This window comes from Sylvia atricapilla, chromosome 2 (genome assembly GCF_009819655.1).
Source record: "Sylvia atricapilla isolate bSylAtr1 chromosome 2, bSylAtr1.pri, whole genome shotgun sequence".
Lineage (NCBI taxonomy): Eukaryota > Metazoa > Chordata > Aves > Passeriformes > Sylviidae > Sylvia > Sylvia atricapilla.
The window spans coordinates 52,444,662-52,458,410 of record NC_089141.1 but is presented as its reverse complement, the minus strand read 5'-3'; the positions used below and the strand labels follow the sequence as shown (position 1 = coordinate 52,458,410).

At 40.7% G+C, this 13,749-nt stretch overlaps 1 protein-coding gene across 5 annotated transcripts in view; it reads right to left on the bottom strand.

The window, feature by feature from the left end:
• The window catches only part of CAB39L (calcium binding protein 39 like), a 61,333-nt gene that overhangs the window by 39,856 nt on the left and 7,728 nt on the right, over nt 1-13,749 (bottom strand). For 3 of the 5 annotated variants that reach the window (XM_066313256.1, XM_066313257.1, XM_066313258.1), the window contains exon 3: nt 3,420-3,649. The exons of 1 other annotated variant lie outside the window; for it this stretch is intronic. The gene's annotated coding sequence lies outside the window, so the exon portion shown is untranslated. Of the gene's footprint in view, nt 1-3,419; nt 3,819-13,749 lie in introns of those variants that run through there. One more of the 5 variants, XM_066313259.1, reaches the window with a different exon arrangement.

Below are 13,749 nucleotides of genomic sequence, written 5' to 3'. Positions count from 1 at the left end.
CTCAAAATATTATAGTGCAACTGAACTTGTAAGCACAATGAAAGAAAACTGCACAGAGCAACTCCTCTCTGCTCAGCAGCCCATCCCACTATGAAGTGACTCATTAAAGCAGTTCAGTAACAAAGGCTTTTTCCTGCCCACGAAAGCAAGAATGGAAGACAGCACATGAGCCTATCCATGCACTCTTTGCAGATGCTCCTCTGGAAAAAATATTTGGTCTTCAACAATAAAGAAGCAAACTATTTTCCTCCCCATGGAGTATCAGACTTGCCCCAGCTTCCATCCTTCATCAAGTTATTGATCAGAATCAAAACATTTTAGTAACTCATTGTGTGAGAGTTTCTGGAACGGAAAAAAAGTTCTTTGTTTCCCTTTCACCACAGCGTGCCTATCGCCCGTTAATTTGGGTCCTGAGTTAGCACAGTTTCTTCATCATTTTGTCTAATTCAGTCTCCACATAATGGAAGAGGTCATCATTTCTCCCTCCTGCCATATTTGGGAAGGTTGTTGCAAAGACAGAGCAACGTACTAAAACCAGGAGACGGAAGCCCTCATGTGTGATGAGCACGCAGAGAAGCCCAGTTTGTCCTTTCACTCTCCCCAGTGCACCCCCCTCACACAACCCATGTTTTATTTGATACACAGAAGGAATCAAGGCTATGGAACAAGCAACTTCTCTGCAGATTCTCAATGAGTTGCAGATTTTGTAGGGTGCACTGCAAATGAGACAGAAGATTAACAGAAGACAGGACAGTTTCGTGGTTAGGCTGAATGAATGCCATCTCTGCTTGGCAACTTAGTTTTTCCAAAAACTCAAGAATTTATTTATCATAAGCTTTGATGTTGGCTACTTGTTGCATTACCTGAAATGAAGATGTATATTAGCTGAAACTTCACCTGAACACACAAAACATCACAGTAATGTCTAACACCACCAGAAATGGCACTTTTTTTAGCAGATGGCAAGTATCCTGAAGATCAGACATGGGAAAGAAGGAGGCAGCTCTACCATTAATCTGATCACTTCTACAGAATGAGAATAGTAATATCACACAGTTGTTCAATACTGTTGTGAAACTGAAGGCACTCATGGTGATGCTCCACTCACTTGCTGTGTTGTAGCTCTGCGGAAACACTTAAAGAAATTATTAACTCTCTTCAACTGAGCGCTTGAATGCCACTTTAGTAAAAAACAACAAAAAAACCCCCACATGTATAGTCTTTCAGCAAACACAGGGGATAAAATGAAACACCTAAAAGCAATGTGGTCACTGAGGCAATCTATTTTGATAGATGGTGACACTCTGCTTCACATGTCTTCACATCACTACAGCCTCTGTGGGAGCCATTCAGCTGTTGCAGGGCCACATGGTGAGCCAGGTCAGGGAAGTGACCCAGGTTAACAAAAATAGCCTGCTGGGGGAAAAAAAGGTCACACAGGTTTCCAGTCCAGTTCTGCCCAGATACAGTCTATAGCTGTACCAGCACAAGAGGGAAGGAAGGGGGATGGACGGAGGGTGCAGAGACTGCTGGAGCAGATGCTACAGCTCAGATATTCATCAACCAAACACAGAATGATGCAGTGATGATCATAAAGGGGGGGATAAATGCGTGGTAATACAAACTAAGTACTAATCATAGAATAGTTTGGGTTGGAAGGAACCATAAAGATCATCTGGTTCCAAGCCCCCTGCTACGGGCAGGGACACCTTCTACTAGACCAGGTTGCACAGAGCCCCATCCAAACTGGCCTTGAGCACTGCCAGGGGTGGGGCAGCCACAACTTCTCTGGGCAACCTATGACAGTCTCACCATCCTCACCATAAAAAATTTCTTTTTAATATCTAATCTAAATCTATCTTTAGTAGGGTACAGAGAACAGAATTGAAATTAAGGGCATTTTATGTGTTCAACTTTGCTACCTTTCATCCCACTATTGGAAGTCCTGTGTTTTCACATCCACTATTATTATTGTTGCTGTTACTGTTATTGTTATTATTAATTTATTACAAAACGTCATTTGCACACTGCAATGTCAGGTAACATTCAGATTCTCACCCATGCAGAAGTGGCATCCATACTCACACCAGCATCATTTATCTGTATCACAGGACCACAAAGGCTCTCCCAGTCATGCTAATGAACTAGCTAGAAGTGGTAGGTTATCACTTCATGCTCAATAAACTAGCAACATAGAAAACCAGAGGTTTTACAGCCATGAAATTTGCAGGATTGACGAATCAAGAATATTTGGAATCACAATTTGCGTTTGCAACTACAGAGATCTTCAAAACCTAAAAGACTAAGAATTCAATTCCATGCCTAACTGTAGTCCATAGCAAAACTCCCACAAACTCAGTCATGCAGAAAGAGCTTTTTTAACTAATGTCTCTGAAGTACACACAATTCTAACAGAATTCTTAACAGCTTTCCATTTACTTAAGTAAAAGAGAAACCAAGTTAAATATCCATTTCTAGTAGTAACAGTAACTGTAGAAATAATGGAAACTGGTAACATAATTTAAATAACACAGGCAGCAGCCAAGAGGGAATAGGACTTCCTCTAAATCTATTAGTGAGGAACATGAATACTATTTTTGCATTTGGTCCAATATTACTAAGCTTACCTCTCTATACAGCATTCACTTGATCAAGCTGGTAGCAAGTTTGCTGTATTACCTTCAATAGCTTCGTAATGGGTTAAAATAATTTCCTATAGCAGTAATTTCAGTTTACTCGTAGTATTAGCCCAAGGAAGAGCCTTTGCTTTCAAGAAAAAAAAAAAAAAAAAAAAAAAAAAAAAAAAAAAAAAAAAAAAAAACACTTCCCTTAAGCTCCATTAAAGTTTTGCCCGATAAAGACTTCATGAACCGCCCATGGCACAGAATCAGCATTTCAAGTGGACAAGACCGATCGGCTGCAAACGAGGAGCTGGGTCATTTACATGCGCTGTTCCTTGTGGAGCTCACACGCACGCTCATCTTCCCTTCATCTCCTTCCCCCTGCCTTATGCAAGTGGCCACGCTCTCATTCCTCTGCATCTCAAGAGCCAGTCCGCAGCTGCAGGCAGCCCGCGGAGAGGAGCAGGAGAAATGATATATTGCAGATATTTTATTTTTGGAAACCACACTGTAAATAAAGCCATTTCCAGAGATATTCCATGGACACGGAGTGCTTGGTCGCAGAGCCAGCGCCTTATGTAACAGGAGGAGTATTGTTTAGGGTTGCCTGCATTAAAGAGCCACTCCTGGTAACATAGTTTACAAAGCTATAAAAAGCTACCAGCGTAACTATCGAGAACAAGCAGGCAAGCGGTTCATTACCAAAAGGCAGGTGCTAACCGGGAAAAAAAAAGGAAAGTTTCATTAAATCATTCAACTTTCCGTCACTCGGAGGACATCAGCTCGGCTGACACTTACTGCGAGTGGAAAGGTGGGGGCTCCTAGGCAGCCGGGCGCAGCCCCATGGCCAGGTGCTGAAGACAGCTCTGCCGCCTCCCTGCAGCCCGCGCCGCCAGCAGCCGCCTTCAGTGATCTTCCATCTTCTAATCCCGCTTTATTCCCCCGCCGCAGATCACCGACAAGTGGCAGAGACCAGGGATCCCGCGATTCGGCCTCCCGCTCTTCTCCTGCCGAGCGACCGGCAGCCTCTGGAAAAGCGTGAGCAGAAAGGATCACTTGGACATGCACAGGCGCTCACAAGCAGCTGTAAATTTCCACTCCCCGCTGCCTGAGGCTGGAGTCCCGGCTCCGCGCTGCTCCTGCTCCGGCGAGCTCTGTGCCTGGCTGTGCGTCTTTCCCCCACTGCCCTCCCCGCTTCCCACTCCCTCACTCGTCTTGCTCACAGGCTCACATACACACACACACCCCAAACTCCACGTCAGAGGAACACGTGGAAAAGCAAAGGATGAAGTGATCACTCCGACGAGAGATATCCCCAGGGTTAAGGGAGGACACGGCGACAATTTAGCATCACTTCTGTAAGTTTCCATTCCTCTCCAAAGTCTGTCGGTGCAGGGGGAGGCATCGCCGACGGGTCCTCGCACCATCACGTGGCGTAGGCTGCTGGAATTAAATTATTCACCTTGCCGTCCTGCTAGGAATGCAAATAAGGGAGCCCAACAGCGGGTTGTTGTTATAAGATGATAATAAAATCAACATGTTCATGCACCACATCTTTCAGCAAAATCCTGTCCAGAAAAGCTGAAGTTAAGCTGCTTCCTGCCTGACTATATATTATTACACAAAGATCCATATACTTTTTCACAATAACACTTGAGAGCATCAAAAAAATCCCCTGACCTGCAGTATACTCCGAGCAAAATGTAAATCCTGACAAAGAAAAACATTAGCCCAAAGTACTTTTTCAAAGGCTAATGCGATGCGGGGGGAAAAATCATAAAGTATTTTGAACCAAGTACTGCCAGTTATTATCAAACATACAAATACAGCAAAATGTAATTAAAGGAATTTTTAGTGCTTCACTTTTCTCCATCGGCAACTATTGTTAGGCAAGCGCCACACATTCCCAAAGGGAATGGCAAGCGCTGTCCCCTCTGCCCCCAGCTGTTGAGAGCAGGGAAAGAAGGATGCCTTATTATAGGCACTACAGGGTGGGATTTTAAATGTATCCTCATCTGGATCTTGGCCGAGTCCCAGCAGGGATGTGTGCCCAGCATGTCTTTCTGCCAAGCTCTCCAGCTTGGGGGAAAAGCTTTACCTCCCATCGCTTCTTCCTCAGGGCATAGCCTAGCCAAAGTCCTACATTATTAAAAATAATTTGGTATGCTACATTGGCTTGGGGAGTTAGCAGCGCTACAGTTGCATCAGATCTTGATCTAAGGCTCACCTGCAGTAGCTATTCACAGCCCTACATTAAAGGCAGCAAAAAATGCATGAGAAACCTCATTTCTGAGGAACACAGATGAAACAGGCACCTTTTAAAGGACTATCAGCCTTTGCTTGCAACGCCAGCTCTGAACTGAAGCACACAGGAGTATCCCAAATCCTCGCTTTGAAGAGCCGCTTGCCGGTCCCTCCTGGGCTCAGAGAGGCAGGAGCCATCTCTGCTCTCAACCTCCCTGCATTTGCTCCTGCCTTTGCACAGGATGTACCGAGCCCCCCTTAGATCAGCAGATTTGTACTCTCAACTTATCTGTAAAGCACATCACCATTTCTGCTCACACTTTCCCTAACAGATCATTAAGATATTGCAGCCCTGTGTTTTTGGACTGCCCTGAACAGCACTGGGAACAGGCATTAATTAGTGCTGCTCCCACTGCGCCAGAAAGAACCGCAACAAGTGACACCGATTGGCAATTTCTGCTCCAAAACCCTTGTGAAATATTCTTCCAGCACTGAATTAAAGGCTTTGCATTAGCCACCATCACAGACCAGGTTTCCTCTCCAGGCCACCTCCACAGAGAGCTCAGCAAAGGACACTGGACATCAAGCTCAGAACAGGATGAGCCATTCTTCAAGGCAGCCTCCTTCTCCACAAATCTTAGGAGGCACACAAACCATCTGCTCAGATGCGTTGTGACATGAAGGACTTGGGGAGAAAAACTGGCACTAGGCACCTTTTCGTGGGTGCCCTGCTCTGCCCCAGCTGGGCGGGGAGAGGGAAGGGGTGCTGGGCCTTGTGGTACCTTACACCCACTCTGGCATTGGCCCTTTCTTTTTTATCAGATACCTCAGCCTTTGGGTAAACAGTGAAAGTCAAATGATAAACACTCTGCCCTTGGGCTATTCTGAAGGTAATGGCGTTTTCTAAGGCAATACAACAATCAAAGTACACCACAGCTTCCACTGTGTGTTTTTAAGAGAAAAACTTTTTTTTTCCTCTACCTGTCCAAGAGAAAATACATCTATTCTGTTGTAAATCCATCATCACTTCAACAGGTAACCCCCCCCAACTTTTTGTTGTACCATGGAGTTCAACAGTGGTAGGCGTTACTCTGAAACCAAACTATCATAAAAGAAGATTGAAATATCACAAAAAAAAAAAAAAAAAAAAAAAAAAAAAAAAAAAAAAAAAAGCTGTTTTAGTTACACATAAGGGGATAATTTGTGTATCACAAATACTCCATAAAGTATTCGCAGACCATTCTGAGTATCCCTGCTCTTTGGAAGTACAGGAAAATTATCTACAAAGTCATAATCCTCTGTTTCAGGATAAACATGCCTGTTTTCCTGATTCAGAGCAATAAATTGAATTTGCACCCAATTACAGTTCAACTTTGCCCATTTTCTACCTGAGGAAATATTTTAGAGCTTTAATAGAAGCCCTATGCATAGCAGGAGAGCAAGAAACCCATCTGCCTCCCTCCCTGCATTGCAGCAGAAGAAACTGTGCAAAGCACAGTAGCTAAAGGGGCAGGGGGAAAAAAAAGATTCTCTGCTATTCCAATACTCTGTTTCATCTTAAGTAGAGTTAATTCTCAGATGACAGGAAAAGTCCCTGAACCATTCAATAGGAATTAAGTCATAATTACTTGGTGCTCTTATCTGTTTGTTGAGTTAGGGGTTTTTTTTGTTGTCAAGATGTTATTAAATATTTCCAAAAATGTTTTCTTCAATTCTTAATTTGTAGCCATCTAAAATCTAGAATGATGTAATTATAAATAGACAAAAAATCCTAACAGCCTCAAAGTACATGGGGAAAAAAAATCTCTGCACTGCTAAAGTACTCCAGCTTCCACATATTTAAATTTAATTATATTTGTTTCCTTTAAAGAGAGCAGAGTCCTCGGGCTAAGGCATGGTTAAAGTACTTTTGAGAAATGTTTGTCCTTGTTTTCATAACCTAAAATCATTCCATCTAATAAAGACCAAAGGAAGAAAACCTCAGTTGATTTTTCCTGCCCCTTCCATTTATTTTCTAATGTGGAAAAGAGAAATTAGGGAACTTCAACAATGAGTGAAATCACAATAAATTTCAGCAGCAGATGATAAACACATGGTGTATATATATTAATTCTGCTTATTTAATCATCCATTTCCAGTCTGTCTACCTCCTCTGAGATTACTTCCAGCATTCCAAAGCCCTAAGCAGCCTCTAATAATAATAACAACAACAACATCCTTCCTTCCCCCCAAATTGCTCAATGCCCCAGGCCATCAAAATTCAGTTCTCCACAGCAACAGGTTTAGTTGTGTAATGCTGAATATTAAGAGGAGAAGCTTTAGCATACTAAAAAGATTCCCCCACCCTCCAAAACCTGAAAACTAAAGAACACCCCTGCAAGATTTCATGCTATTCTTACAAATCCCAAGATATCAACATTTTGGCTGTTTATTGGGGTGGAGGGAAACTAAAAACAAGTAATTTATATAATCTACATCGTAAAGCTGTTACACTTTAACTCAAGGCATTTAGCTTTACAGCAGAGCAACATAAAAAGTGCCCAATAACATTTCTAAAACCTCATAAAATGAGATGCTTCACAGTAACTTTGTATTTGTGTATTATTCTGTGAGTTCACAGATACTCAGTTTCTTCAGATCTCTGCAAGAGTAATGTGGCCACTTCAGATTAATGCAAATAAATTCTTCTTCATCAGGTAGATCCCAAATTCAGACATACAACACACACACTTTCTCTCCATGTAATCTCAGAGGGAGAAAAGCTTGGAACTGAGCCTGTATATCAGTCCCCTCAAAACAGCTACCACCACCAAAAGGGAAATTATTATTTGGCTGCTCATCCAAATACAAAATAAGGCCAGAAAAGAGGTACAGTCTACAGAGGCAGGTAGTTTTCCCTACAGCCATGTAAAAAGCAGCAAAGCTTCTGGCCTCTCTCAGGACTAGAAAATGGAAATTTCTTCAGTGAAGGGTGGAAAACAGAGCAGCAAGATGCAATGGCTGAACTGTAGCTGCATTTTAGCTGAAGTGAATGGAAGGATTTAAATGGATGGTTTATATAAGCTACTGCTAAAAATGCAGACATGTCTTCAACAATTATTTTCCCCTTTTCTTCCTCCTAGCTCCCTCTAGCGCTTTTAAGAACATACGGCCTTTTCCTTCCTGATTTATTTAATGCAAAAACAGTGGCTAAGATGATGTTTGGTTTAGTTGGGGTTTAGGGGAGTTTTAAGATCTGCAATAGCTCTTATAAACTGCTCATGAGTTTTTTACTGAATATGTTTGTACTGATTCATGTGTACAATCACTCCAGAAACCAAGCACGGACATTGGCGTTTCCACCAGAAACGTTTGTGTATTCATACTTTATGTACAGGCCAGTGTATTTAAAAGTTTACTCATTTTAAAGGCATCCAGCTCCACCATTAGAGAAAGTCAATTAAAATTATTCCCTTTCCTTGAGCATTTTCACTCCCAAGTGAATTGTGTCTAAACAGAAGGTTACTACAGCCCAACAGCTGAAAAATATAAGATATTAAAATTTTATGTCTGCCCTAAAGTCACTTATAAAATGTTAATTGTGCCCCTTATCTACTGTGTCCCAACACAAAACACAAATAAGAACCATACCTGCACTCCCACTTTTATGAGTGGAGAAACAGTAAACTCATGACAACATCATGATTTTACCTGCAGACTCATGCAAACAGAAACTAGCCCTCCAAAATCAGTGACTGCCTGAAAATCCAAGCAGGTATTTTTAAAATAATTAAAGCTTTCACCTCTCCAAACTGCTTCTATCCCAGTTCTGTACAGTCAACTACCCTAGTGGCCCTGTTTGTTTGCTTCTTTAAGGTCCATTCACAGAATTAAAAATGGCAAGAGGAATGACCATTTCAAGAAGTGCAACAAAAAGAGCTTTGCTGAAGACCTAAAGCTGCTCGTCATAGGTGTGCCAATCTTGCAGTTTCTACTGCAGCTGACTAAAGAACTTTTCTTCATGGAATTGAAAAAATTCTTTTAAGTGTATAAAAACATTTATCTGTGATCTCCCATTTCCAAAACAGTCAAACAATATTAATAGCATTTAGTCTTCTTGAAAGGACTGAATTTAGTTACTGGTCTCCACATAACTTCACCAATCACTTTTCTTAATGACAGGCAGCACAGTGTACTGCAGGTAAAGACATCCCCTTCCACCAGGCTCACTAATGCAAAAAACCCTATAGATGTTCCCTACAACTTCCTTGCAGGTCAAAGACAACAAAGCACCCCTAAGCAGAACTTTAAACTTCCTAGGAGTGCTTGAAGCTGAAATCTGTATTAGTGTACATTCACCTCAGCAATGGTGATATGCAGTGAAAATGTTTGACAGATCAACGTTTGCGCCCTTTGATGTCTGTAATTTCTTGATACACAATGCGTGGCTGTTTCTGACAAGCTGGAAGGCAATTCACAATTTAAGACTTTTCTTTTGCTGACCACTACTACAGAAGCTTCACCAGATGCTTTCAAGATGACTTGCAAACAAACAAAATTAAGTTAAATTTAAAACACAAGTTAGATGCTCTTGGTAGGCATGCACTGTAACACCCACTTTAGTATAAGGAAACTGAGGTGGCACCAAGCAAACACCCAAAGGTGTGTACTCTAAAGTGTACTGTTAAAAAAAATCAGGAGATAGGAATCATCATTCTGGACCAGACAAAGATCCATTAAATCCCATCTCTAAGAGGAGCTGACAGCAAGAGCAAAGTAGAAAAAGGAAGGAGTACCCTACTCTTCTTCTGCTTCTGGCAGTTAGCACCTTTGCGGTTTCCTCAAGCATCATCCAAAATCACCATGATGAATAGTTACACATCTTTCACTGTAAAGATCCCAAAGGAGCACTATTACCTTCCTAGGGGGACTCTTAAATCACTTCTGCTGTACTTAAATACAACTGATTGCTCAAAATTGCTTCTGACTGTCAAGACTGAGGAGCCAAGTCAGCTCAGTACAGCTATTTCCTGTAAATGAGGGACCAAACAAGACAAGTTCCAACATCAATTTATTGCATTCCAGTTAGTTCCCTCTTCAGGGCAGCAAAGCCAGGATTTACCTGCAGAACCAATGTATTTTTCAGGTGGTCACCCTTAGACAAGCGAACAAGTACTCCCAGAAAGTTCCATATAGAGGCACGGTGTTATGCCTATGAAGAAGATGAGTTCAGACCTAAGGATAGTCAATTCCTATTTATGTCACACTATGTGATCTTGGAAAAGCCACTTAGTCTCCCCACTGGAAAATTTATGCATTCAAAACCATAAGGTGCTTTGCCATTACAGTGATGGAACCCAAACAAACACAGCAGGCAGTACTCAGCCTACTTTTCATGCAGACTGGGATAACAGGCCTGCAGCTTGTGTGATGCAGGTCTCCAGAGACCATGCCCACAGACACAACAAACTTCTGAGTCTCTTCTCATGCAGGTTATGAGCAGAACAGCGGAAACAAAACCAAAATATTAGGCTGAAAGTCAAAACTGCTGCTTTCAGATGAAGAATTACAGTGGGCTTTTTTTCTCAGTATCAAATAATGAAACCCAAGCATTACTATAATTCTTGAAAAATGGCTGGTATACTTAAACAAGTGTTGCCCTAAACTAACTTGCCTAAAATCACACAAGAAAATCTCTCATAGCCAACACTGTTTCCTTGAAGAAAGAGAACTCCCAACTTCTCACATTTTGCTCTCTACCAGTTTTGTCCTGCAACATTACTTTAATATATTGGAAAAGCACTGGGAACCTTGAGAACTCATCAAGCTCAAGTTGCACAAGGAGAGATTGTCTTCACAAGTACCTCAAAGTCATTCCTCCTGACAAGCAATTAAGTATATTCATCACTTGTCAGATTGCAAACATATTTGCTTTCATGTGACAGATACATAGCCAGTCAATGAAACACAAAGTGTTTGCACTTTTCTGTCCCACAGTAAGTATTCTACCATGACTTTAATGTTATCTTCCCGTTATGTGGTGAATTATGTGGTTGTCACAAAGCCCCTATCTCAGATTTTAGTAACATATATTTCTGGTCCCAGGAAGGAAACTCCAGTGCCTTTCTAAAGACTTCTGTAGTCCATTCTGGCCAAAAAATGGATAGTCTTGGAAGTCCAATACTGTTACTCCTCAGTGGGGAAAACCTATCCATGCACATTCCCACACTACTAAAAAGCCTGCTCTCCCCATCCATGTTGCCTAACAACTGACATTACAAATGAATTATGATGTCAGATACATACAACTACAAAATGTCCAATAAAGGGCTGAGTTCCTTTTGTTTTAATTAATAAACCAGGGTCATGCCTTGAAGTCCTTAAATGGCAGCAGGCATGTTGCAGATTGGCATTTTTTGGCCAAGTCTGTGCTTAGATTCAATTCCATTTCTGTGTAGCCTCAACAGTGGAGGTCCCTGACAGGCTCTGGATACCTGGAAGAAAACCACTCGCCACACGACATAAATGGCAAGCTCTAGAGATATAGGTTATAACAGTTCAAATATACTCACAGAGATCTTGGCAAACATCATTCCTCGAGACATTTCTTAATGAAATCTGACAGCTTCAATATCACACAGCACACAGATCTATACTCACAAATTTCATCATACCCTCTGAAAATAGTTTCAGAAATCAGTTTTTTCATGCTAATGGTCACTCACATACCTGTTCCCTTCCCATGGAAACAACTGATAATTTTCTTCTTTGTGTGTTTTTGCAGTGTGCATTCACAAAATAACTTTATCTGCCATCAAAATCTACACCCTTTAATCTGAAGGATAAAAGACCACTACTGTCCACTTACAAAAGTTACATTTAACACTGAAAATAAGTAAGGTGTACACTTCTCAATTGAAAAAATAGTCTCAAGCTGTATCAGCCCAGACATGAGAAGTTATCTACTATCTTTGCAAACAAATAATAATTTTTAGCTATATGCTGAGCATGATGACCTCAGAACATACTTTCTAATATACAAGCATGCAGATCCTTGGATTTATGAGCTGCAGGCCCAATAGCAGAATTCAGAGAGAAAAGTCTCAAAACTGTTTCTTTCAGAACTGCAGGGCTAATAAGGACACAAAATTATGTCTGGCATTGTTGCAAATTTTGGAGTTTCCACCCAAATGGAAAAGAAATGGCTTGATTTCTGAGAGCAGGCAGAATCCCAAGAGAAGGTCACCCAGCAAGAGTCGTATCAGTTCAACTTTCCATGACCACAGCAAGACAGTCTCTCCTAGCTGTCATCATGGGATGAAATTACTTTCACAAGCATAAGAACTTCCATTGAAACATTTCAGCACACAAAGCCCTGTATCCAGAGAGCTGCACAGCAGCCAGGTAACCAAAGACGTGAATGTAAGCTATTTAATACTTCGTCATTTAGCCCAACAACCACATTACCTATTTTTACGGTTTTCCATTAAAAAAAAAAAAAAAAAAAAAAAACAAAAAAAAAAAACCCACCAAACAAACCTAAAAACAGATGACACCAAAATTCAAAAGTAGCAAGTAGTACGCTCTGTGACAGTTGACACAGACCGGCTTTTCTTTCAAAACTAAGGACAGACTCTATATGATTCCTACACTTATGAAATAAGACCTTATTTGGATTTTAAGTAAGTTTGAAATAGATATTTTTATTCTTCTCAAAACAGTAAATGAATGTTGTTCCTACCAGCAAAGGAGTTCTAAGTATTCAAAGATTTACTCTGGTTCCTGGAAGCTTAACAGCTTCTTGAACAAGAGCAGCTTTTAAAAAGATTTTGTATCTTGACACTAATTTCATGTGCGGGAGAATCTGTGAAATCCACTAATAACATAGTGCAACAGTTACTTGGTTACCACTTTCAGTATTTTGGGGTTTCTTTCCTTTGCTACAAATCCATGTTCTGTCCTATTTTCTGCTCCCTGCCACTGTGATTCACGTGTTTGCAAACATGTGCTCTTTGAAGGCTCTCCATTTTATTCACGCATGGGTATGTGATCAAATCACTTCAACAAACTCAGAATTTACTTCTTCATCACCACCTACATTCAGTGTACAGATGCAGTTTTCTGACACCTACAACCAGTACTGACTCCAATTTAAAAATGTCTTGAACATAACCCATCAAACCTGATTGTTTTACAGAAGTGAGATCATTAATACTGCAAAAGAAATCTCCCATTCCACGTTCAGTGTATTCAAATCCTGTCAGCTCTTGGCTACCACTTATCTACAGGGACTGTCTTGTCCACTGCCTGTTGCCCATGAGTGTAGACACCTTGAAGTATTTTCAGACACTGTTCCTCATCTTTTAAGGCATATCCAGCCTCTTCCCATGATTATTAACCTCACAAAGCTTTGAGTCCATCTTTCAAAAGAGTTAGCCAAGATGCTCTTTGATTCAATCAAGTACATGAAGCTATGCCATCATTTGTCATCTTTCTACTCTGCGTGGCCTAGATAAAACTGTCAGAAAGGATTGTGCATTTTCTTGCAACTGTGTGTTCATTTGGGGATTTTTTTTTTTTTTTTTGCAAACAAATATCCAGTGACTGAACATCAAAAATCATGTATCAGTTTAAATATTCTTATTGAGAGCAATATTTTCAAGATTGAGTTTATTAGCCAAAACACATCAAACCCATAATCTAATATAAATACAAGACATTTTATAATATGTTTTCTATTAATCATGTTGAATATTTTGCTTCATCACAATCCTTAAAGTTTTGGAGTTTTACATTAGACATACAAAAAAAATCTGTCTCCATGAATTTTCAAGTGTTCTTTCAGTCTTTATTTGCTGATGGAATATGATGAATTTGTTTACAGATATGATTATTTGTAATATTC